General features: G+C 40.1%; 2 protein-coding genes and 1 long non-coding RNA gene across 9 annotated transcripts in view; 1 reads left to right on the top strand and 2 right to left on the bottom strand.

Moving 5' to 3' along the window:
• Positions 1–26,361, bottom strand: part of LOC122637981 (E3 ubiquitin-protein ligase MYCBP2) — a 164,771-nt gene that overhangs the window by 70,145 nt on the left and 68,265 nt on the right. The window lies entirely within an intron of this gene.
• LOC122637994 lies at positions 6,758–13,306 on the bottom strand. The gene is made up of 2 exons (XR_006329331.1): positions 12,865–13,306; positions 6,758–7,220 (listed from the first exon to the last, which is right to left on the bottom strand). It is a non-coding gene; the product is annotated as an uncharacterized LOC122637994 (long non-coding RNA).
• Positions 10,131–26,361, top strand: part of LOC122637989 — a 74,569-nt gene continuing 58,338 nt past the window's right edge. Inside the window, exon 1 of the mRNA XM_043830581.1 lies at positions 10,131–10,407. The gene's annotated coding sequence lies outside the window, so the exon portion shown is untranslated. The remainder of the gene's footprint in view (positions 10,408–26,361) is intronic.

Genomic DNA, 26,361 nt, shown 5'->3' on the forward strand with positions numbered 1-26,361 from the left:
CTCCTCTCCTCTCCTCTCCTCTCCTCTCCTCTTCTCTCGAAGCGAGTGCTTCGGTTCCGTGGGGAACCGCCGTAGCGAAATTGGCTATGCGGAATAGTGACATCGAGAGAAAGGTTTGTACGGTGGGTATGTTGTAGATAGGAACAATCGGTACGAGAAGTGATCCGGTGATCGGATATGAAACGATGAATTACAGGGATCGACCACGAAATTCTATAACGTTCTTGAAAAGGAGAAAACTTTCGAAAGAACTTTCCATCCTCACGGGCGTACGCTAAGAGAACTTTTATGCGGAATGTTTTAAGATCTTCGACGGCGGAGAATAAAAGTTCGGGAAGCATAAAAGGAGTCGTTACGTGGCGGACAAAGTCGATATTTTACGAGAAGCCGTCGTAAAGTCGAGAAAGGAAGAATACCGAGTTAAGGGACAGGTCGGTGGGCCTGCATCATGTCAGGAACGATGTCGGTGATGATGGTGGTGGTGGTGTTGGTGGTGGTGGTGGTGGTGGTGGTGATGGTGGTAGTGGTGATGGTTCTACTACTTCTGCTGCTGGTGCTGGTTTTGGCTCGATGTCGAGAAGTGTCCAGTGGATGAAGAAAAGGAAAAGAAATAGTCACTTCCTGACTTTCGCGGTCGTTATGAAGTCTCGATGCCACTCCCCAGCGTACTCCTTTTATTGGTCTAGTCCCATGAGGATTATCCTGACGTAGAGTTCGTTTTCCTGGCTGGTTCTCCTTCATCTCCTCTCGAGAGGACTTCGCGAGACATTAAAGATACTCGTCTACGAAAGTGTACGCTCTGGAACGAGGACGATTTATCATCCTTCGTGGATGCGCCAGTTGGGATGGAAAAACGTATTCTCTCTCGCTCTCTCTCTCTCTCTCTCTCTCTCTCTCTCTCTTTGTCTTGCACGCTCGACCCATCCTTAAATTCCTTTTGCTTTTGCCATTTTGAAGAAACTCCCATCGATCCACCTATCCTGTAGAACGGATTACCTGCCAACGCGGAATCGAAACAGATATTCGCCATAGATATAAAATGCTTTCGCCACCGATACCCTATCCTCCCCCTTTCTACCCACTTCCTTTCTCCCTCTACACCCTTTTCTAGAAGCAATTGATTGTGAAAAGCTTCTTCCTTGTCTTCCTCGCTCAAAGTCGTTATCCTTGGCATCGACGATGATGAAGGGATATCACCTAGAGAAACGATGAAAGCCAACGACCAAAGCCTACGATATCGATGTCATCTCGTAACGCGTGATCCGACTTTCGAACGCTCTTATCTCTTTTACCTGTCGATGGGAAATAAAGTTTCTTTCCTATCTCCAATGCACGTCTACCGAGACGATAAACGTACACACCGTGCGGATGAGAAAATTATCGTCACGCTCGAACTACCGTATAGTGTCAATATCTTATCATAAAAAAAGAAAAAAAAAAGAAAAAGAAAAGAAAAAGAAAAAAAATAGAAGGAGGAGGAGGAGGAGGAGGAGGAGAAAAAATAAAGGAGAAGAAAAAGAAAGTAGAGAAAGGCAAGATTATAGGGAAGGAAAAGGGAAAAGAAGAGATGAAATTACGATCGACTCTTGCGAGTTCGCTTAAAATTGAGTACCTACTAAATCAGAAACGAGTGAAATGAACGTCGTAAAAAATAATAGCTATTTCGTAAGTTTCGAACGCACGTTTCATTACGTTTCTCCAACTACCAGCAATATACACAGCAGTATAGTATCACGTTGCTATTGCGACTGACAGGCTCTCGAGTTAACGGAGCTTAATTTATGATCGCGATCCATCCATCATCGAAGCCTCTAAAGCTGGACCCCAATCCGCTCAGCTTGTGGTTCTCCCATATCAAATGGAGATGAAGGGATGAGAGGGGTTAGGGAACTTTTAGGCAACTCTCCTCTCTCTCTCTCTCTCTCTCTCTCTCTGCTCATCTCTCGTGCATTTTCCTTCCTTGTCTTGTACCTTAGAGCAGCAGAAAAGCTTTTGGTTCGTGGACCGTCGTCGGCACGTGACGAGAAACAATGAAGCGAACAATGACCGAGGCCCGACAATAGTGTCGCCAAAATTTCTTGTCGTTGCTTTGCCAAAAAGCCCGGAGGGCTCCTTTCGCCCTTGTTACCTTTCCTCTTGTCCTCCTAACGCTATACTCGACGTAGTCGTAGTCGTTCGGCTTCGTTACCGCTGATGACTTTCCGCTTTCGAATGTAACTCCAACGTAGAGTTACCTCTCCCCCTTTCTCTCTCTCTTACTCTTTCTCTCACTCTCTCGCTCTCGTATATCAGCACACGTGCGTATACGTGGGAGGTGGTAATGAACAACAGCACGTAGACAAGACGAAACGTGAAGCTAGATGAGCGTCAACCACGAGACATGCCTAATGTGTCTGTTCGTTTTCTTCTCTCGCCGGCTTTGCGACTCGACCATGGCTCACGCGTGTTTCTCTCTTCGTTCTTGTCGTTAACGCAACTGAAATCTCTCTCTCTCTCTCTCTCTCTTTCTCTACTATCTGTGTGCTCGCTCCAAGCGTAGGCAGTAGCTACGTGTCAACGACGGCAACGAACAAACCGCGTCTCGGTTACACACGCCAACCTGACGCAAACATTGTGCTTTCCGCATCCGTGTCAGGATAAAGATAGGAAAGAGAAGGAAAGAGAAAGAGAGAGGGAGAGAACGGAAGGTTTCTGTTCAGTGAAATTCTTCAAATACCATAGTTTGCTAAAGTTCCAACATAAAAACGTGGATTACAAAGTTCTTACTTCGGTATTAAAAATTGTACCTCATGTTCCATGTTCGAACTTGTTCGTCTAAGACTTTTTAATCGAACGTCTTGGACTTTAAAAGAACGACGTGAGAATCGGAATTGTGCTAATCCAAAACTCATAAAGTCGATTTGAAGAAGATTTTTGACGTGTCAGAAAGAAACGCGTTCGAAGGAAAGTAGTTTTTATTCGATGTAGAAAAGTCGCTAAACGAAAGCTTTTAACTCGAACGTAAAGAGGAAAAAGCATCGTCTAGTTCGATCCCGGAACTAACGCGTGATGTATTTCGTTTGGACGGATTTTCCGGGTGACCACTAACTCGCAAAACTATAGCAACGACCACCGGTGGCATCGCTATCACAGGCAGGTGATCACCCTTTGGATACTAACACGATACAGACTATCACCTTGCCAACCACCTCTCTCTCACACACACACATACTGTTTGGTGCGATCGTTTTATTAGAAACGCCGCGTCAGCTTCCGCGGTAACGGAGACACCTCGGCAATAACGCCGACAGCTCGTTACAACGTTGATAAAGCGCTCTGTGCCAGTAACGCCAGACGAAGAAGACAACCACGAAGACTAGGGGTGAAGAAGAATAAGGGGAAGGTTTAGAAAGAGAGAGAGAGAGAGGGAAGAAATTTCCTCAACGAAAGTAACTTCGTTGCCTTTGGAGACCTTCACCCGATACAACTTTTTAGGATAGCCAGATCCTTTCTTCTCCGGTTGACGTCGCAGAGACTGATTGGCTTTTAACCCGCTAGTGAAAAAGAGTGAGAAAGAAAGAACGAGACTGCGAGCGAACGAACGAGCGAGAGAGAGAGAGAGAGAGAGAGAGAGAGAGAGAGAGAGAAGCCGAGGGGTTAGGATAATGAATGCTGTACCACAAAAACGTCTTTGAAGATTGATGATCGCCAACGATTACTGAAATCGCTTCGCGTAATGGATGGAAGTGGTCCGCAGAAAAGAACTTCTCTACCGAGCGATTCTTCCTTCTGGATGACTTTATTTCAACGAATTTAAGGACTCCCAAGAGAAGAGAAGATTCGAAGGAACTAAGACGTTGAAGAAAAGTTTGTCACAAATGAAAATGATCTTTGATCGGATCGTAACCCCTTCTTCTTCTTCTTCTTCTTCTTCTTCCTCTTCCTCTTCTTCTTCTTCTTCTTTTTTTCTCCTTTTTTTCTGCTTTTTTTTCTTCTCCTTCTTCTCCTCCTCCTCTCCTCTCTCCTTCGAGAACGATTTTATCAAGAACTTTTGAAGAAGAGTCTGAATAAGGAAAGCCAACGCGCGATCCATCTTTCATGAAACGCATACCAGCGCGTGGCAAAGCGACGCGGCACAGCAATAACGCCGGCTTAGAAGCATAGTCTGGCTAGCCAGCTCGGAGGGGATTCAACGTAGCGTGATATGGAGCTTACCAAAGTCCTGGGAGATTGAACTCAAGGTCGAATATTTCGGATTACTTCGCGAAAGACCAAATTTCTCTCTGTGCTACGCTACGTATCTATGTAAGTCGAAGTAATAATTAGCGTCGAGGAATTTAATACGTTTCTCCTTGCGGCTTTACCAAAACTAACTGGATTCTATTATAAAGAAACGCGACGGACGCTACGAAAAATCTCAGATAAAAATTCTTTCCTCGATATTATCTAGGAAAGAAAGTTTCGTTTTAAGATTGACGAGATCGCCCGACGAGTCTCTCTTGAAGAATCTCACTGATACGAAAAGTTTCGAGAAAAATTGATATCATCGATACTCTCTACCGTCTTATACTTTTTTACTTTGATCATAGTCGCTATCCGTGTTATCGATAACTTCGTCGAGCTTTTAGTATCGATGTTGAAATCAATGCGAACTATCGAGCCATAAATCGGAACCGGCTCGATTGTAATTTCACCACAACGAAATCGAAAGATATGCCGTGGCCGAAGCAAAATTGTCAGAGGCATGTTCCTCTCCGCGAAACGAAACGCATGAAAATTCGATGAGTGCTAGCGCGAAACGGTCTAATCAAAGAACAAATCGATATAATAAAAAAAAAAGGAAAAAAAAAGAAAAAAGGACAAAATGGGAAAAAAAAAGAAAAAGCGGCCTCGGTGGTACACGAAATTTACACAAAAACTGAAATCACATTTTCAAGCCGGGTCTCGCTTGAAATTCGGACAAACTCGATTAACCAACGGTCGACGTTCAGATAGGAAGAGGGGTGAGGGCCGTTTCACGGCGTCGCTAATAATCGTCGCAATCAACGAGAATTTTTTACGTTAAAGTCATCGCCACGCGAAAAAGGAGAAAATGATATTACAGCGTAACGAATCGTTCGCTAATAATTCCGAACAAGTCGTGCGATAATTCATATACCGTGATAAAACCATCGGCTTTTATGGTAACAAGAAATATTCGGGATTCGATTGGAAGGACAACATAATACTGGCCACGAGAAATATTTCAATATATATATATACATGTTTGTGTGTGTATGTGTGTGTATATATATATTGTGTGTTTTAAAACGAGTTGAAAATCGAAAAAGAGAAGGAAAAAGAAAAAAAAAAAAAGTATAAAAATGTGTGACCATCTTCATCGAACGATAACGCAGCCGCAATTTTGGAGTAACCGTGTTCTCGACGATTCTCGTGAGCGTGTGTGTGTGTATACAAAAACGGGATTTCGGTCGAGTTAAGCGAAAAGACCGGCCCGTGGTAGAATTTTAGAATGAAAGCAAAAATCGTGTCTGCACTCTTTTTACCACCCTCTCCTCTTTTCCTCCCACCCTTCCTCTCCCTTCTCTCGCTCTCTCTTTCTCTCTCTCTCTCTCTCTCTCTCTCTTTTTTGCTCATCCTCTTGTATGCCGATTTTCGACGGGTACCGTTACGGAAGGTACAAACTCGATTTACAGGGCGACACGCGACACGCACCGACGATAACCACCACGGTTAACGACGTTTCCCCGTTGGCGCGTCGAACATCGAGTAATTTGATTGCATTGGGACAGAATGTGGGAACGAGCAGGTAGAGGAAAGGGAGAGCTCGGAGTTGAGGGGAAGAAGAAATTTAAAGGGAGAGAGAGGGAGAGAGATTGAGGGAGAGAAAGAGAGAGAGAGAGAGAGAGAGAGAGAGAGAGAGAGAGAGCGATATCGAAAATACAGTTCTCGAGGCCGATAATACGATGAGCACGCGACAGAATTTTCTCTTCCATCGAGGAATTGCCACCATTGCGAACTATATATAAACGTGTGTTCGAAATACATACGTATATATATATTACCAAAGCTGCCGTGATATATATATATATATATATGTACATACACATGTATATATATGTGTGTACGTACCTACGTATGCCTATATATACATAATGGCATACATTTACTCCGAATATCCTATCTTCTTTGCATCGCTTTTAGATTTCGTTAAGAACGCATAGCTCTTATGAATAGCGAAGAACGTTTTCAAAAATTGCTTCGATTTTTCTTTGAATAAATTTTCCATATGTTTCTTTTTCGTTCCTTTTCTTCATTCCTTATCGAATACGAACGATACTTATGTGCATCTACTTCCATTTTATTTTCTTTTTTAAATAATTTATAGACACACTTTCGTTGAACGTACGATCGCGACGGCGAACATCGGAATTACATTAGAGTGAAACAAAACACGAGGAATTTGTATTAGAAAGAAACGAAACATGTATATATATATATATATATATATATATATATATATATATATATATATATATATATAAGTAGATACGTATCGGCAATTTCGTCTCTCTTTCCCGACATTCGAAAAGACCGCGTTTCCTTTCGTCTCTCTCTCTCTCTCTCTCTCTCTCTCTCTCTCTCTCTCCCTCTCTCTCCCTCTCTCTCTTTCGTAACTGAAATAAATTAGTAGTCATTAGTTCACCGTGGTATTTTCTTTTACCGCGCGCGTCGATTCGTTTTCCTTACCAAAGCTCTACTATTGTTTCGTAGTAGACGTAGTAGTAGTAGTAGTGTAGTAGTAGGTATGTAAAATGGAAACACGATTTTAGACCGGCTATAAAAGGAATTTAATTACGGTGTATTTACGAGGACCCGGCGAAAAGCAGCGGATGCTTTAATCGAATCGTTTCGCGAACACGCCGACTAAACACTACGATGGCACGTACACTACTCTCCTTGTTTCGGATATAGCCATAGAAATTAGTAAGGAAGTTTATTAAATGCTCAAATACTTACACGACTTACGCGGCAAGCTCTTTCGAATTTTTATGATCGTCTTTGATCGTCGATGTGAATTCGATTTGAAAAAGGGCTAACGATCGATGTACAACGAAAAAAAGAAAAAAAGAATTTCACGCTCTCTTAACTAGGCCACTTTGGAGCTTTTACGAAAGTCATCGATCCATCATCATCGACGTTAATATTGAAAATTAAGATCAATTAAGCTCTTTCTCTCTCTTTCTCTCTCGTTGGAAAAGAGACCTTGTTGAGACGCTTAAAAATAGCCAACGGCTAGGCTGCCTGCATTTTCAGTGATTCATCGTTGGCAAGAAGAGAAAAAGAGAAAGAGAAAGAGAAAGAGAGAGAGAAAGAGAGAAAGAGAGAAAGACAGAGAAAAGAAAAGAGAAGAGAGAAGAGCTTGGACACTCGAGTTAAGAGGACAAAGACCAGAGAAGACGATCCGACCGACGCAAGAGAGGAATCGTCAGAGGCGCCAACCGAAACGAGAGGATAGCGCGGTTCTTCGAGAGTGAGAACGTAAAAGAAATAAGAGTCTCTCGAACGAGCATCCACTAATTAAACGACACTCGTTTCTTCGATAGCACGATACTACACCACTTACACGGAAGTTCCCCTTCCGTTCTTATTCCCCTTTTATCCTGCGACGTGTTCGTTACTCCGAAGCGATTTTTCTGAAAAATACACTGAGCTCTTTCCTTAATTGCACTTCGATACTGGATTTTCTTCAAGGACGTTTTCTTCGAGGCGACCCCTATGATAGTAGAAATGATTCGACTCCGATAGTAAGGATCAAGTTAATCGTCCACTTTAAAGAATATTTCCAACGAATTCTACTACTACTGAACGATTCTATTCCTTCCTATTTCCTTTTTCCATCCTCCGAACCGTAAGATAGGCCGCGTAACACGAGCAAAGCGTTTTTCACGGCCTCCCTTTTTCCTTGAGTTTCAACCCACGACCATTCGGATAGAAATTCCTCCCCCGACTCTTCTCAGTATCTCTTTTTCTTTCTCAGCGTTGCTAGTCGGATCCCTCCCTCTCTCTCCCTTTCCTGAACAGGTCGACAACCAGCCGATTGGTACAAGCGGAGACGAGATTAAGGCGAGTTCTCAATACCGAACCACGTCGCGTCGGCTATCTCAATTCATCGAAATTCAGTCTGGAACATCGACCCTTAAGCTAAAGCTCGATAAGAAAGAAAGAGAAAAAGAGAAAGAAAGAGACAAAAAGAAAGAGAGAGACAGAGAGAGAAAAGAAGAAACGCCTACCTACGGTTTCTCTTTGCTCTCAGCAAAAGCATCTACTCGTTCGTACTAGAATTCGCGATTACGTGCCAGAATTTTTCTCCGTCGTTCCGTTAAAACCTCACTTCCTTTTTCCCTTCTTGTTTCCTTTATCGTAATAATTCGAAACGGACTTTCGACGATGGACTTTCGAAACCTTCCTAGAAAGTCTAGGATTACGTTAACTATTATCCTGAAAAACAGAACGCGGACCTCGCGGAGACCACTAACTATACGAACGAATCTCGTTTCACTCGGTTTTCTCCTCGTTCATTCAGATACGCATTTAATTTATACCACGAGGGAAAACGATTTCAACCTTATGCCATAGTTTCCTTATTGCAAATGATCTTTGTCTCTTTCTTCGATCGCGAGCGTTAAACTCTCGTCGCCTTTGCGTGTCTCTAGCGCTATCTTTCAGGTCGACGGCCGTAGGGCCGAGGTCGTCTACCGTAGGAGATCTAAACGCCCGCCATTCTTCTGGCGATGCTACACCGACAAACTTCCCGGAATATTTTTTAGATTACGAGAAAGAGGAAATAGAGATAGATAGAGATAGATAGATAGATAGATAGATAGATAAAGAGAGAGAGAGAGAGAGAGAGAGATAGAAAGAAAAATACAGAAGGACACAGCTATATACGCACGAAGTAACACCGACTATGCAAATATCAGACATACGAGCTTGCCTCGTTATGCAAACATTTTTACCAACGTCAACGGCAACTTTTTTATTCGATGGAATAAAGATGACGATCGTTAAGCGGAAAATATAAAAGGAACTAGTACCCTCGAATGCAAAGTGATTCGAGGAAAATCTTTCTTGCAAAATTTCCCTCTCTCTCTCTCTCTCTCTCTCTCTCTCTCTTTCTCTTTTTCTCTCTTAATGAAGCGCCGAAATAAAGGCAAATAGAGTTCGACGGAGCAAAAGCCTTGTATTATCTTAACAGAATGGACCGTAATATTTATCATTCTCTCGTTTTTCCATGACTACTATGTAATACTTCTCTTTCTCTCTCTTTCCCACCCACTCCTTCCCCCCTCTTACCTCCCACTTCTTCCTCTGTTCTCGTTTCCTTTCAGTGCAAAGTCAAGAAGCTCGCTCGAAGACTCGCTTTGCCGCTAATTTTTTATAATCTCATTTAGAGGCGTCGCGAGAGAGATCGCATCGCGACATAATTTAATTTCACCCTAGCGGACGAGGATGAAGAGGAGGATGAAGAAGACGAAGAAGACGGAGGAGAGAGAGAGGAGGAGGAAGAGGAGGAGAAGATGAAGAATCCGTCCTGCTAACTTCATAATGAGCATTCCACCGGAGAACTGATGAAAGCAATGTTGCCCGACCTAGTCAACGATATTATTAAGTTTCACGAGGTGGCAGCCTCTCGATAAAGTGCACCTTGCCGGACGAATATAGAAAAGAACGAATTTCTAGAGTCACTTTGAACGATAAAACGGAGATCTTTTGTCGATTACGAACTACAATTATTAACATTTATCTATAGAAGTTATTAAAGGAACGGGAGAAAATGGAGCGAGTGAATGCGAGAACGATATGCATGACTGGTAAGTAAGTACTTGTGGATAAGGCTTAAAGTCCGATCTTGGCTTGTAGTAATCGTGGCGGGGATGCAGCAACGGGTCTCGTCCGGTTCTTCGGCCTAAGAAAGTCGCTTCGAGGCAGTGCCGACGATGCTGCTGCATCGTTTACTCGTATCTTCCGACGTGTATTCAAATTGTAAAACCCTTCAAATCCCTCTTTTTTACTTTCTCTCTCTCTCTCTCTCTCTCTCTCTCTCTCTCTCTCTCTCTCTCTCTCTCTGTCTCTTTCCTTTTATTAAAATCGAAAAAAAAAATCGAAGTAATCGAAGAAAAGACCTACGACTATATATACGTATTCGCGAGTGGTTGTGAATAAAAGCGATTGAATTGTGAATCAAATATCATTGGTTAAAGTGAAATATGTTAAAGAGAAAGAAAAAAGGAAACGAACACGTTTTTTTTTTCGGAGGTAACGAAGTGAACAACGTACACGAGTTGGTTACTATGAAACGAATCTTCTCTTATCAGGGAAAAATTTCACGGCTGAATCACGTCGTATGTTAGCCATATCTTGACGGTGAGTCTCGCTTCTCGCTTCTCTCTTTTCTTTTGCTTGCTTGCTTGCTTGCTTGCTTTCTTTTTCTTTCTTTCTCTTCTCTTCTTTCCTCTTTTTTTTTCTTTTCCTTTCTTTTCTTTTCTTCTTCTCTCTTCTCTTTTCTTTTCGTTTCGTTTCGTTTCTTCAATTCGCCGTCAGCTCTCTTTAGCCGTTCATAGTAGTTGGAAAAAGCGCGCCAGCGCGTATCCACGAATCGATATACCTTTGGCCAACTTAGCGATTCAATCAGTGATCGAAACTCAATTTCCTCGGACTGATTCAAGACGTAAAGAAGAGAAAAGGGAAAGAGAGAGAGAGAGAGAGAATGAGAGAGAGAGAGAGAGAGAGAGAGAAAGGAAGAGATAAAGAAAGAAAAAAAGACATTGCACGGGATGGAATTGCCAGCCGGGATTTTAGGGTTCACGCGAAAAACTCGGTTAAACGGGATTTGAACGTACTTGATAAAGCTGCGATCGTTCAGGCTTTTCGTCGCACGACGATCAAAAGCATGGAATTTCGTGTACGTTTCTAATTTCACGATTAAAGGAAAACCCTCAGACGATGTGTATACCATCGATAAGACGATTACTCGAGGTGGACTTTGAAATGAAAGAAAAGAAAATAGGAAAAAAAAAGTTAAATAAATAAAAAATAAATGAACGAATGAACGAACGAACGAACGAACGAACGAATGAATAAATAGAGAAAAAAAAATGAAGATTTCGTTCGCTAATTAACGCTTTTGCAAGCATGAGATGAGAAGCGATGAGATGAGAAGTATCTTGAGAGAAGTGCCGGTCGTCGGTGCAAACGACTATTGCCAAGCGTTCTTTCATTATGACTGATTTATCGGGGTGCGCCCTCGTCATGCGTGCCAGCGAGCACACATGTGTTTCTATTAATAGATAGACCACCGTGGCTTCTAGCTCGACGACGCAACAACGCCTCGCGATATCATCGAGTTTGCTTGAGAGAAACTAAAACACGTTATGCGTTCTCGGTTCTTAATCAGAAAAGAAGAGAATAGAAAATTAAAAAATGGCTTAACTCGTCGCGTACGCGTTTAAAAAGATTATAAATAAAGGATTGAAAAGTTTGTTAAATCTCGTTATGAGGTGACGGCAATATTTTGTATTACGTCGAGTATGTATATTCGTTAAAATGTAAAAAAAAAAGAAAGAAAAAAGAAAATTTACCTTCTGCTATGTGAATTAAAGTCTTTAATGAAAATCGAAATATACTCGTAAATATAAGAAATTTCAGAGATATTTTGAGATAGCATGAAAAGAAAATAAGAAAGAAAAAATTCATTTGACATTTAGCAATTATCGTAGAAAGTCTTTTTTACGACGACTTAATATCCAGACCTTTATTAATTCCTGTAACATATTCCTGTCGAGGTTGGTTCATATAGTTAACAATTACGTTCACAAATTCCGGACCTGAATCTAATTTAATAAAGAGAGTAAATTCGATATAGGAATGACAGAATACATACGGACAGATATAAGGTCTGAGGAGAGACAGAAACTTTGTAATGTACATTTATTACTGGTTGGAATAAAATTCCAGGAAAATCTCTTATCTTTTTCAAAAAAAAAAAAGCTTCCGATCTCTTTCAAAACCCCTTGGGCTGTTCGACACGACGCGGACATGACACGTGTATGAGGCGGAAACGACATGGATACGACGCGGAAACGACGCGGAGACGACGCGGAGACGACGTACTGATAAATTTTATTACTTTTATATTCTTCTTTTATTCTCGTTATTGTTTCAATATTCTTAAATTTACGAATAACTTTTAATTCTAACTAAAATTTTAATTCAAACAGCGAAAGATAATTTCTCCTGTCGTATACTCATCATTATTATTACACACATTGTACTTACAGAAACAAAATTATCATATCTTCATAACGAGAAAACTCGTTAAACACATTTGACAGTTCAGTCAATAATACCGGACTATTTAACCAAGAAAATTACTGATTATTCAAAAGAATCACCTGCCATTTCGTTATAATTTAATTCAATTTTACAACAGCTGTATATACACTTCGTCCGACGAGTATATTTTTTATCCAGTAATTTTCGCTATCCAATATATTTTTAAAATAGACTGAAAGATCAGACACAGTTAACGAGTTAATATCATATGAAGATAAATAAAAAAAAAAAAGGAAACAAAGAAAGAGAAACAAAGAGGAAGCTCTAAAACGAAGAAACGACTCTTATAAACCTTATATAAATAATAATATGAATAAAACAGAGGATATAGAAATACAATTATTTTCACATTTGTCGTCGATCTAAATGCAAAAGCAAGCGAATTCAAATTCGAATCGACGCGCCGCCAGCCGCAATGTCGGCCACCAGCTTGGAAGCGGAATAAACGCGGCGGCGACGTAACCGCCGATATTCCCCTTCTATCTCTACATCTCTCTCTCTCTCTCTCTCTCTCTCTCTCTCTCTCTCTCTCTCTCTCTCTCTCTCTCTCTCTGTAGCTCTCTCCCCACTCCTTGTAACCACTTTTCGCGAGCGTCAGAGGGCACGATAGAAGAGGCAGCTTAATAGAACGATAACGCGAGAGGCGTCCTCTTAATGGAATATCGCAGAAAACCACCGTGACATTAACCTCCGCCAACGTGATGATGACCCCTTCGCGAAAAGCTAAACGAATATTATATTCGACATCTTCGACGTTGAGAAAGGGGTTTCGTTCGGTGAAAGCTCGAATATTTCGCGAGTCGAAGCCACCGTGAAATTGAACGAAGCATCGTTGAAAGGAATCTTTCATGCATCTCGTTCTTTGTATCCTCGATGTGAAATAGAAAAAAAATAAAAGAAAAAGAAAAAAGAAAATAAAAAAATGGAAGATACGAAAACAAATGAAAATTTTTATTTCGACCCAAATGAATTATTTCTGTCGAGTGATTGATGTAATTAGAAAAAAGAAGAAAAAACGGAAAGAAAAAGAAAAAAAAAAAAAAAAGAAAGAAAGAAAAGAAAAAGATCATACGATTGATCACGACTTCTTGTCGATTCCCATACGACTTTTAATTTAAGACGAATGGAAAAAGAGGGAGGAAAGAGGGAGGGTTGAGAAGAACGATACGATAAAATTGATGGAACCTTAAGAAATCCTTGCGATAAGCGACATACAACCGACCTTCTCCTACTCCGATTAGGTACATTTCCCGTGAGTACGTCCGCTCTTGGCAGTCGATTTACCGACTCAATGATCCGTGGAAGCGTCCCGTAGTTCTACCTTCTCATGAAATATCGTCAATCCAATTTAACGATAATTAATTGCACTTCACTCGAGAGAACGCGATCGAGAGTGATCCGTGACGGAGTCGAGCTTGGCCGGTGCACTCGATTTAATTCGATCGTACTGCAACTGCCCTCTCTCTTTCCCTCTCTCTGTCTCTTTCTCTCTCTCTCTCTTACTCCCTCTCTCTCTCTCTCTCTCTCTCTCTCTCTCTCTCTCTCTTTCTTTCTTTCTCTTATATGAAAAGAAAAATTTTGTTTTATCTCTACAGAATCTTCAAAAAAAAAAAAGGATAAAAAAGACAAGAGTTACGGCCTAGTTGATTCGCTCGCAACGTGTTGAAAGGAAATTGCGAACGATGTTTCTGGAATTGGAATCGTTAACCATGATTATATATATATATATATATATATATATATATATATATATGATTATTATTTTTATTACTTTCGAAGCTTAACGCGGAAAGTTCGATGTTATTAATAAATCTCGTTTCTCAGATTCGCTTTTTAAACACTGCTGGTAAAAAACTTTCTCTCTCTCTCTCTCTCTCTTTATCTCTTTATTTTCTACATACACTCGCATGCATACACACATACATACATATATGCGCATACACTTGCAGCATATCCCAGGAATCTAATTAGTAATCAGGTGTATGCTCTACGACTTAAGCGGGTTAAAAGGGAGTTAAAGGGATCGAAGTCATCGTATAGGACGGTTTCGCATTGTGTCCCTATCTCGTTCCAATTACACGTTGAAATTGCGGTTTAATCTGAATACAGTGTGTCGTCCTCGCCCTCGCCCTCGCCCTCGCCCTCATCCTCACCCTTGTCCTCGTCCTCATCGTCGTCGTCGTCGTCGTCGTCGTCGTCGTCGTCGTCGTCGTCGTCATCGTCGTCGACCTCGCCGTTCTCTACACGGAAGAGATTGTTCGACACCTTTGTTCCACGTACCAACAAAGTTCTATCTGTTGGGTAGAACGAAAGATCGATCACCAAATCACCGACAAAGTCTTCTTAAAGGCTCTTGGAAAACTTTTCCAAAACTGATTTCTAAGAGTTGTTAGTTTCGTTAATTAATCCCATCATGAAAACGTAAAATGCATCAACATCGTTTTAATTAATGTCGCCGACGTTATATACAACACCGTAATAATGAAATCTCTTAAAAACTTTCAATATATAATTTCAATATCAAAAAATAATATTTCGTAATATAAATAATAAACCAAAAAAGAAAAAAAGAAAGAAAAAAGAAAGAAAAAAGAAATTAAAATTCATTTGTCCGATTACATATCTATAAGTTATTGAGTTATCAATAAAGCATACATACGAACATCCACTCTCAATTTACTAATCCTAATATCGATCTAATCAAACTTTCCAATACAATCCTTTCGAATTATCTCTCAGAGATGAATTAGTCTACGAGTTACAATAATAAAAAAAAAAAAAAAAAGAAAAGAAAAGAAAGAAAGAAAAAAAAGTCGTCCTAATCGTTCCTCCATCGATCGAAGGAAGGAATAGTCTAAGCAAATAGATATCGGCGCGTGTTCGTTTTAGCTTCTTAAACAAAGCGATCGCTGAGTCCGCAAACCAAGTAGAAAATCGACTACGACGACTACGACGACGACAACGACGACAACGATGATGACGATGGTGGTAATAGTAGTAGTACTGGTAATGGTGATGGTGGTGAAAGATCGAGGGTGCACGCGTGCGCGCGCGTAACATGGCTACGTCGGACGCGGATCGGCTGCAATTCGAGCCACGACTTTCCGGCTCGGTGCAGAATAATCACGGAGACGGAGACGCGGTGGGGTCGAGTTAAATGATCGATCGCTCCCGCGGAAACTCTCGTTAATCGTCCGTTTCCGTTCCGCGCTTCCCATTCCGTCTATCGGCTCCGCCGGAAACTCGTGAGATAGTTTCGCGCCGACGATTTCGATAGTTCTGACCTCCACCCCTTCACAACCCACAGCCCACTATCCCTCATCCCCCTCCCAGTCTTCTTCGGCACTTTTATTTTCTTCGATTTTCTGCCTCCTCTCGGAAACCATGAATCTTTCCGAGGACGATGACGGAAATTCGATCTCTTTCTTAGAAAGACGGCTAAATGGACGATGCGAGAAAATTCGTGAAGGAACGATATAAAAAATTTATAAATGAAAAGTACATTTATAGATATTGTGTATGTGTTAGCAATAGATTGATATAATTCGTTCGTTCTTTCAATAGATAATAATTCGTAATATTTGCGATTAAGACGATTTTGGTTATTAAATAAAAAATAAAAAAGAAATGTCTGCGTGATCTCGATCGATTTTATAACGCATCGTTATAAAATCTGTATTTATTAATCATTAAAGAGAAAATGTTAGCTGACCATAGTTGACTTGCAGCGACAGATAAAAGAATTTCCAAAGGTATGCCCCCGTAGAAAATTTACACCCTGGAAATTTGGAAAAGAGAAGGGTACGGGAAGAGTATATTTCACGAGAAGCCACGATGGCCCGAACGGTGTTCGTTAGAATCCCCATACTTAATTTAACCTTAACCTTTATTTATCCTGCAGACCGAGAGTAAGCCGAAGGGATAGAAGCACACGTACGCATTTGACAAGTATGCGTGTATATGCTAAAGAGAAAAAGAGAGAGAAATAGATAGAAGGAGAAAGAGAGAAAGAGAGAGAGAGAGAGAGAGAGAGAGAGAGGGAAAGGAGTTAGGTAGCACGTTCGTCAGTGGTCAGACTGGTTAGCCAGTGTTTCAGAATAGGAAAAAAGAAGAAAAACTTGTGCTCGCTCTTACTCCTGACTCTGTCGCATGTTCGGCCCTGAATAATGGCGCTTGTAAAAATAACGCTCTCGAGGTAGAAAAAATGCGACGACTCCTACGACACTATAAATACTGGTCCGCGCGAGACGAACAAGAGGACAAGTTCGTGAGAAAAGATTCGCTAACATTCGGTAACAACAAAAACAGTCTCCGGTTCTCGTCTTTCTTGTATACTCATGCACTACTAAGATGTCGAGGAACGCGTTAATTCGTATTTCCTTCGGTAAATTAGGAAAAATTGTCACGTAGTAGAGGAAAGAAAAACGACGAAGGAATCTTGTCGAAAGAAAAGAAGAAGAAGAAGAAGAAGAAGAAGAAGGAGAAGGAGAAAGAAGGAAGAGATAGGTAATTAAAGGTGTAAGCGAAGCACGAAACTGGACAGTGGCCATGTTCGTTGAAGAAATGTACCGGTCGTTTGCTCACTTGCTGGCTGGGTTGGCTAGCTGGCGTCTTCGAAAATTCTTTTTGGACGGTAAAGTAAATTTGTTGAGAGGAGCGCACAGAATACTGAAAGACGTATCAACGAGAGGGAAACTAGGAAACGGACGGGGCTGTTTTGATGTATTTGCCAATGGAATTTGCATGGTATTGAATGTAGAAAGAAAATAGAAGAGAGTGGTGGTAAAAGGATCGCTTGCGAAATCTTTTGAAAAAGTATAAAGAAATAGAAAGCTTTTGGTTAAACGTTTGTCAAACGTTCGACCATACGGTAAGGCCGTAATGGTACGTAGTCAATAGTAGTAACTGAGGGTTTCCTAAGGTCTCATATTTTTCTTTTCTTTCTTTCGCATAGTAGTAGCTTGCAGTCTCGGAATCTTTGAACGATAAAGAACAGAAACAGTCTGCTGTAAAGATGGTAATACGAGAGCATAATGTATGCAAATATCAGGAAGACACGCGTCAAGTGATTGCTCGCAATTTAGAATCGGCTACATGAGAAATGGTAATAGACGATGCGTAGCGGCCGTGCCACTGGGAAAGACAAAAACCGCAAACTACTTCGTTCCGACTCGTCGTCCATCTCGAGAGTGTCTTCTTCTCCCTCGCGGCCAGTCACAACGTTTCAAAGTTCTACGGAGTGCTAGGGTGATACGAGAAGAGAGCCAAAGGGGGCAAAGAAGAACGAGAACAAGAAAGAAGGAGTAGAGTGGAAAAGAAAAGAGAAAGGCGACAGAAAGAAGAAGGAAGGACGAAGACATAAAACATTCAAGAACCGGGAGGAGTCGGTGAATAATGCATAACCGCGGAAATGGACCGCTTAGGCGATTTAAATCTCATAAATGCATCGCCCGTTTGTTCCCAAGGGCACGTACCATTTTGTCAGGACACTCGCCTATCGCGCTTTCGCTTCTTCTGGGATTCTCTTCGAGTCACATATCACGACTCAGACGGTGTTTCGAAACGAACACGAAAGAGAATTTTCACGATTTTCTTTCTACCTCCTTTATAAGAGAAAAGGACGAAGTAATAAGAACGAAAGAATACCTTCGGATGATAATGTTACAGGACTGGGTCGATATCCGTTTGCTTTGCTTGAAACTTTATCCTTTCATTTTGAGACCGAGATAATATCAACGAAAATGAAGGAATCGAGGTGCCGCAACTATCATTCGCAAAAACAGTTTGAAGAAGAGACTTAGCGAAAGCTTCGACGAACGATCCTTTTAGCAAAACTGGTCTTACGTGCTTTCCCACTCGCATATTGGATTTTCGGACCTTTTAGTCGCCGGATCTCTAGAAGCCGCACCGCCGTAAAGAAGCTTTGCCGTGTAAAGAATTAGATGCCTTTCAAAAAGAGCTACTTTCGAAAGCAGCTATCTGCCGCATGGACTCTTCCTCCAAACTCTTAGTCAACGAGCTTCGATCGATCGATAGGAAACCGCATCAAGCTGTAAAGGGAACATCCGAAAAATAAAAAGGAAGTCAAGAGTCGATGCGATTCCATACATTTGGCCGTTTTTAAAATGAACAAAAATTGAAAAGGTGGATAAGATATATAAACACACACACATACACACACATATAAAAGCAAAACGATCGAAATAAGGTTAATAAATTGAAACGAACATCAACAAAATGGAACGTGGATGAGTCGATGAATCGAAGATCAGTCAGACTTTAATCCTCGAGACTACTACTAGTCTGGTTTATGAATGCTTGAGTTTCGAGTGTCGAGAGAGAAAGAAGAGAGCGTCGAAATGAGCACCGATTATTCTGGATGTAACGCAAAAATGAAAGCAAATTTCGCAGGAGAGAGAAGTTCTCTCTTGAAAATCAGCACGGCTGAGTTGAATGATATCAAGAAATCTAACAAAAGGAGTGACTGAGGTGAAGGCGGATGTAGGAGAAAAGAAATGGAAAAAAGAAGAGAAAGAGAGAGAGAAAAAGAAGGAAACAGAAAAAGGTCTATTCATCTGAAGTATCTGAAATTATCCGTAACTCTCTTTCGGTAATTCACTTCGAAGCACGAATCGTGCTGGAAAAGCGGTCATTGAATCCGACGGACGCCATGAGTCTCTCTCTCTCTCTCTCTCTCTCTCTCTTTCTTTCTCCGTTTTTCTTTCATCTAAAAGCGCGGACTACGATAGCAGAAGGGAGGACAACTCTTTCGAGCAGAAACGAGTTTCCCACCGTGAGTGCTCGCTACTCTCAGAGGAACGTTTGACTCGAGAGGACCGTAGTTTCGAGCCTCTGCGTCTGAGTCTAGACGGAAAAGTGTAATTAATTGTTAAATCGCTCGATTCGAGAGTCGAATGAGATTTGTGCTCACGATCGGACTCGATAGATTATTTTTCTTTCCTTATTTTTGTCCTTTTTTGTTTTTGATTCTTTTACTTTTTCTTTCTCTTCTTTTTCTTTTTCTTTTCTTTTCTTTTCTTTTCCTTCCTTCCTTCCTTCCTTCCTTCCTTCCTTCCTTCTCTTTTCTTTCTAATTGAAGTAGAAAGATTATTTTACCTGTTAAATTATTACTCGCACGAATTTCTATTGTACTTCCTAAAGCTCGTCAGGTCGTCGAGCTTTTAAGAATTCCACCTCATTCCCGAATTAAGAAGATGAAGGAAAAATTGAGGTAACGCCGAGAGACAGAGACGAAAGCTTGGATGTTCTCGGATGTCCTCGTATTTCGTAGCACGTGACAGCTACAAGAGTGGTATAAATGGTTTAATTTCCTTATTCTACGAGCAAACCACTCTGTAGATCGCACGTGGCATACTGATGAAACGATGATACTGTACTAGGGATGTAATCAAGTTTTCTCGAGATGTTTATAATAAACAATTCTTTTACTACGATATAAATGTATCGTCTGCTAAAGTTTCTTTCAATTTTATTCCGAGTTCGATCGTTCGTTAATAAAACTTGCAAATTAACAAATTTACGGATGTAAACGCGTAAAGAATTGTACTATTACGTCAAATGATATATAAATAAATTTTATATGTCAAAAAATTATATAAGAAGTTTGGTTAAAAGAGGTAAAAAAAAGAAACGAGCGCGAAGTTTCCTCGAAAAGATTCCTTTTGTAGGTAATATGAAATATACATAAAGTTTGATTTAAAGATGAAAGAGAAAAAGGAAATACATGAGCGTATATTCGAATAAGCTCGCTTCATTAAAGTAAATTAAGAATCAATATTATTAAAGTTACGCCATATCCTTATTGCTTTTTTTCGTTGAATAAAAGACAACGATGTTATTTTATTTAAAGTTGGGACTATAAGCTCACTGATGTGAAAAATATAATACATTTAAGCGTAATTAATAAATAATTTTGAAAATACGCGAAGAATTCATTCCACTCAAACGATCGATGAAAAAAAGCATAATATTGCGTACCAATAAATTACAAATAAAGGCATTTTTACGAATCGTATTTTACGAGTAAGCGTAGGTACCATTAATTAAAAAGCGTCCACCAATGAAACTTGTGTCTACGTATTCTTCGTTTCCTATCAACATCGATTATGATAAAGGGACATAGGAATTTGTTGGGGAGGGCAAAACTGTGTTTTCAAAAGGGTCGGACTACCAGCTACAATTTTGCGTTAAAATTTCATATATGTTATGTATGACGATGCGTAGTGGCGATGTCAAACCTCAAAGGATCCCACAATTCGACGAATGAACATGCACACACATATACATATGTATCAGCATATATATATATATATATATATATATATATATATATATACATGCTCATTATTCTGTCGCCACTTATGCTATGGTAAAATGAATCGAAAAGAAATGGAATTATCATTGAGTGCTATGAGGTTTCTCTTTGATCGTCAACGCGTATCGTGGATAATAACTTATGGATAAAATTTCTCATAAAGTAGTTTACAATAAAAATGATAAGATGAAGAGATAATAAACATTCTTATGCTTTAAAACATTAACAAATAATCGATTAATTCCATATTTTTCTCATTAAAGCTCGCACCGAGTATAAACGTATAAAAACGAGCAAGATAAAGAATAACAAACATTTTCCGTCCACTATTTGTATTTATAATATAAACGACTAATATTACTGAGGTTGTTTACATGAGCTCAAATAACGCGAAACCGTACACGTATTGCTCCCGAAGTTATAATTTCCATTATTTACAAAATTAATTTAAGAGCTTCCAGTTTTAATTCAATAAAGAGAGAAATGCATATAATATTTATTTATCAACGTTCATCGTAATTTTATTTAAACAGCATGTAAACATTTTACGATAACCGACGTATTTGGAAAGCATATAAAAATTAAAACGTAGATACCAGATAAGTTAATAAATCTGACTACGTAAAATGTAAATTTATATCAATGGATATTCTTTCTCTTTTTTCTTTATATATACACATATATATACATATATATGTATTTTAACATATACATATTTTCGATACAAGCACAAAGTAAACACTGTTAAAATTCGCCAAAGAACTTTTCCGATTTAGTCTTGAACAAATTAAACGTTCATCATTTTATTATACCACTTTAACATACGAGACGTCCATTAGTTACCGAAAGTAGATATATGCGTCCATTAGCCGATTACACAAATTATGTACTCAAGTAACGATTGAAATATTTTTCGTAAAGAAAGAAGAAACGAAAAGAAGAGAAAGAAATATGAAGAAGAAGAGCAAGGATATAATTCGAAAGAGAGAAAGAGAGAGAGAGAGAGAGAGAGAGAGAAAGAAGAAGGAAGAAACGACAGAACGACGTCGAAGAACAGTTTCATGAATTTTCAACGACGCAAAGAAAGTATCTCGGCCGTTTAAAAGAAGAGAAAGACTTCCTTCGTCGTTTCCACCATAGATTTTCCTTTCAACTACCTACCCTCCTTCATTTCTCCCTTTACCTCCCTCTTCTTCCACCAGCCGGTAGAAAACGTCGAAACAATCGGCCGTTTCTCACGAAGACGCTCTCTCTCTCTCTCTCTCTCTCTCTCTCTCTCTCTCTCTCTCCTCTTTTCTCTTATTCTTGTATTCTCTCCCATTCTTGTTTCTCCGTACACGTAACTTTCGCGTTTTGCCGCGTAAAAATCGTTCCAACGGCAGAGTCGGTCGTCGAAGCATACCTCCTTTTCTCCGTCCTCGTCTCTCTTCCACCTTCTCCACCACCTTCTCCATCTCTTTCTCCTTTTCCTCCTCACCAACACAACTCTTCTCTCCTGCCTCCTTAGAAACGGACGAGTATCCATTAGCGTGGCTGGATAGTACGTAAAGGTACACTTCGAGTGCCAGACTCTGTTTCCATCCTGGCAAAGCGTACGCGCGTTTTGTACGGCCACGCATTCCAACATAAAAATTTTTCTATTTCTATCCGTCGGAATAAAGAGAACGGATAGATAGTGAACGATAGAAAACTCGTAAGAGATTGGGAGCAAATGTTGCGTAGACGCGAGGGAACGGTTCCTTTTCTTTTTTCTTTTTTTTTTCCTTTTTTTTTTTTTTTTTTTGAAAAGAAAATAAAAACGAAACGAAAAAAAAAGAGAGAGAGAGAAAGAGGAAAAAAAGAATCAAGAGATGAAGCTACCGAAAGAAACGGAACATGCGTGAAAATGAAGCAAAAAGAGAAACAGAAAAAGAGAGAGAGAGAGAGAGAGTGAAGCTACTCGGTCTACGGCATCTTTCACACCGAATTTTACGGAAATGTTTCCAAGCAAAGGGTTTGGTTGGCTACACCGAAGCACTGAGTTTTCTGTTTGCATCGGGTAAATATTTAAGTCCGTATTCCAAGCCATTCTGGAAGCTCTCTCTTTTCTTCCCTCTTCTTTCTACCGAATACGGAATCTACTCTGTTTCTCTCTCTCTCTCTCTCTCTCTCTCTCTCTCTCTCTTTTCGGTTTGTTCGTCGGCTCTTTCTCTCTCTTTCTCTCGTTCAAGTCCTCCTCTTAAGCCTACGTTCACCGAGAGAGCAGCGTAACTTTCACGAACTTTTTCGGAATCGAAGAGATTCGATCAAATATTAGGGGCCTTTGCAGTCAAATAGTGACGTACACACATCTCTAGGCAAAATAAAATTGTTAAAAAATAGTCTCTCTCTTTTTCTTTCTTTCTCTTTTCTAACAACCTCTCATAAAGCAGCGAATGAAATAAAAACGAAAGAAAAATCTCTGTATTATTGATACGATAACGAATGAAATGATCATGGGGTGGAAAAACCCCGCAAGTGATCGTTAAACGTAATCTTCAGATATTGATATTTGTATTGTAGTTCGATCGACGAACTAAAATGATAGATCGTAAGAGCGAATTGATGTAGATACATGGAAACATCGATTTTGTTTTTACGGAGAATCATGTAGCCAGGTATATGTGTAATCTGGTTGGAAACGTCTGTGAAAATTATATACTGCGCATGATTAATAACGTTCTTCAGAAAGCGCGAATGTCTGCAAGCGAGATGAATGTATCCGAAGACAATGGAAACTTTGCTTATCTACATATTGTCTCGCGGGAAGGTCTAACTTAGTAGTTACGCAGAATCAGCAAGTTCGTGCATCTAATTTGGGGAAAGTGCGTAAGAGACTGTTTTCGGAGATGCAGTTTCTCTCCTTCCTCACCAACAGATTTTCACCTAGAAAACTGCCGAGAAGATAAGAAGGATAATAAGAATTTTCATGATGGTGCGGTACGATGATAGAAAAAGGAAGAAACCCGTGGCCCGTAAAGTAAGTAGAGTCTCCAGAGAAATACGTAACGGCGTGGCCATAATATTAAAAAACTTATTTACAAGTCATGTGAGATGGTGACACGAACTAGTCGCATCAATAATATTTCTATTACGCCAAGATAGTAACGTTGCGTTTTACAAAAAAAAAAAAAAGAAAAATTACGACGGTGATAAGAGTTTTGTAGGTATTAGATCGTTCGAAGAGAAAAAGAAAAAAGAAAAGAAAAAGAAAAGAAAAAATAGAAATAAAAATGTAATAAAATAGAGAAAGAAAGAAAGAAAGAAAGAAAGAAAGAAAGAAAGAAGAAAAGAACTTACAGACTCATTTTTTATTCGTCTTTTCCCAGCTCAATTGGAATGATCGTCGGAACGCGAAAGCTTAACCCGTTTCTTTCGCTACAGTCGGACATTGAACAAGGAAGGAATCCAAGAAGGTCATAAGGCCAATCAAGGCGATCTACCAAGGGTCCAACTCGATTCCAACTTTTCCACCTTTTTCCCTTCACCGGCGAAACGATAAAAGCGGAAGTATATCTCCTGTTCCTTTGTTTTTTTCCATTCCAAGACAAGCAACCACCCGACGGCCATTATATTGGCTTGTCGATGGTGAAACTCATCTATTTTTTCTATCTCCTTTGGAACATCTATCTATACATATATATATATATATATATATATATATATATATATATATATATATATTCGAGCTATTTTCATCTCTTTTCTCTCGTACCATGCTAAATCGATACTAATAAAGACAACGTCATGACGTGGTTTTAATCTGACTATCAAACTATCAAGAATGACAGAAGCGAAGCGTAAGTGAACGTTTCTATGTAAAACAAGAAATGAGAAAGAGGAAGAGAGAGAGGAAGAGGAAGAGAGAGAGAGAGAGAATAACAGAAGAGAAGTTTCCAACTTTTCATCTCGAAACGAGGTATATATCTATACCGTGCAAAATCGTCTGGAGAACTACATACGGAAACAGAAGATCCGTAGGTTTGAAGTTGGGAATTCTACGAGAGGACATCATCCGCGTGACGTGCTTACAGAGACAGAGAGAAAGAGAAAGAGAGAGACAGAGAAAGAGAAAGAGAGAGAGAGAGGGACGAACGTGTATCGCGTCTTGTTCGAAGATTCGATTCGAAAGTAGTTTAACCGTAATACGAAATCGTGTAGTAGGAAGCTTTCTAAGGAGATGCAAAACGTGTACCTAGATGATGTTAATCCTCACGATAGATATCGATCTTAACTCGGTTTTAAGAAGCTCTTCGATCGTAATAGGATTAAGGGGTAAACTTTCGAACGAAACGACGAAGAAAAGGAATTGGACATTTTGAGGTCAAGAAGTACTCCTTCGAATAGCCAGAGATAAGTGATGGTAGTACGATAGATCGAAAGGTATCGAGGTCAAACCGATTTGATCGTAGATCGAAAGCAACGGACAAGGCTCGAGCTTGAATCGAGCTTGAATCTCATGGAAAAGGAAGGATAATATCGAAGGTGACGAGAACCATACTACAAAAAGGGATGTAAGGATGGAGTAGGAGGAGGGAGAGAGGGAAGTTAAGTCTCGTAGCTACGGTTGACAAGTCGATGCATCCCTTCCATATCGGATTTCTCCGATGTGAACGAAGAAGAGAAAAGAGAACGAGAGGGGAGTCTTATCGAGTTTCTTTCTGTGCGAGAAAGCAACGATAGCAGATCGTAGGACGGAACTTGCCTTTTGAAATTCCACTGTCGAAAAAGATTTTACGGTACATCCCGGTGAAACGAACGGAAACAAGGGATTTCGATGGCTCGAGAAGTCCGACTCGTTCGCAATCGCTCGACTGAAAGATTCTATTCCGATTTTCCTATCGAGATACGTTTTCGTTAGAATAATAACACCTGCCTTGGGAGAAAGGATATTCGAAATTTTTGAAGGTGAAAATATTCCTTCTCGATCGCGTTATCGAAGATAATCGCACGGAAGTTCGACAATGCGAACGATCTATTTCGATAAATTCGTTCCCGGGAAATTTTAATTAAATAGAATTACGGCGCACGACGTCACGATAGCGATATATACCAATATTGAAAGGGGGATCGCACTTTTCAGAAATGACGTTTTCGAACATATTGACAGACCTTCGAAATCTACGAGACACAGCTGGAGAAATTTTTGCAGATCCGTTCCGAAAGATCAAATTCCGAAGGTAGATACGCTCGGACGATTTACAAGGAATCACTTACACTTACGTTATCCATCGATAGCTATGCGAGATTTACTCGGACGAGTGCACAGCAAGACGACGGATCGGACGAACTATAAAATTGCAGTAGTAAAAGGAGGAAAGTCGAGGTATGACGCTACTAGGAAGAAAGGACGAAAGAAAAGAAGAAAGAAAGGAAGGAAGAGAAAGAGAAGGTAGCTAAAAGGAAGTACGAAAGTGCTACGAAAAAAACTATCGAGTGCTTTCTCGCTTATTTCTATCGGGCAAATTGTATCGCTGTCAGACGTGCCGAGTTTCTCTCTCTCTCTCTCTCTCTCTCTCTCTCTCTCTCTCTCTCTCTCTCTCTCTTTCTTTCTCTTTGTTTTTGCCCTTCCCCTTTCACTTCAGAATCGTCCTGGATTCTTCGGACCAGACGGAAATTACATTCTCGATCAG

The sequence above is a fragment of the Vespula pensylvanica genome, chromosome 2 (genome assembly GCF_014466175.1).
Source record: "Vespula pensylvanica isolate Volc-1 chromosome 2, ASM1446617v1, whole genome shotgun sequence".
In the NCBI taxonomy this organism is placed as follows: Eukaryota; Metazoa; Arthropoda; class Insecta; order Hymenoptera; family Vespidae; genus Vespula; species Vespula pensylvanica.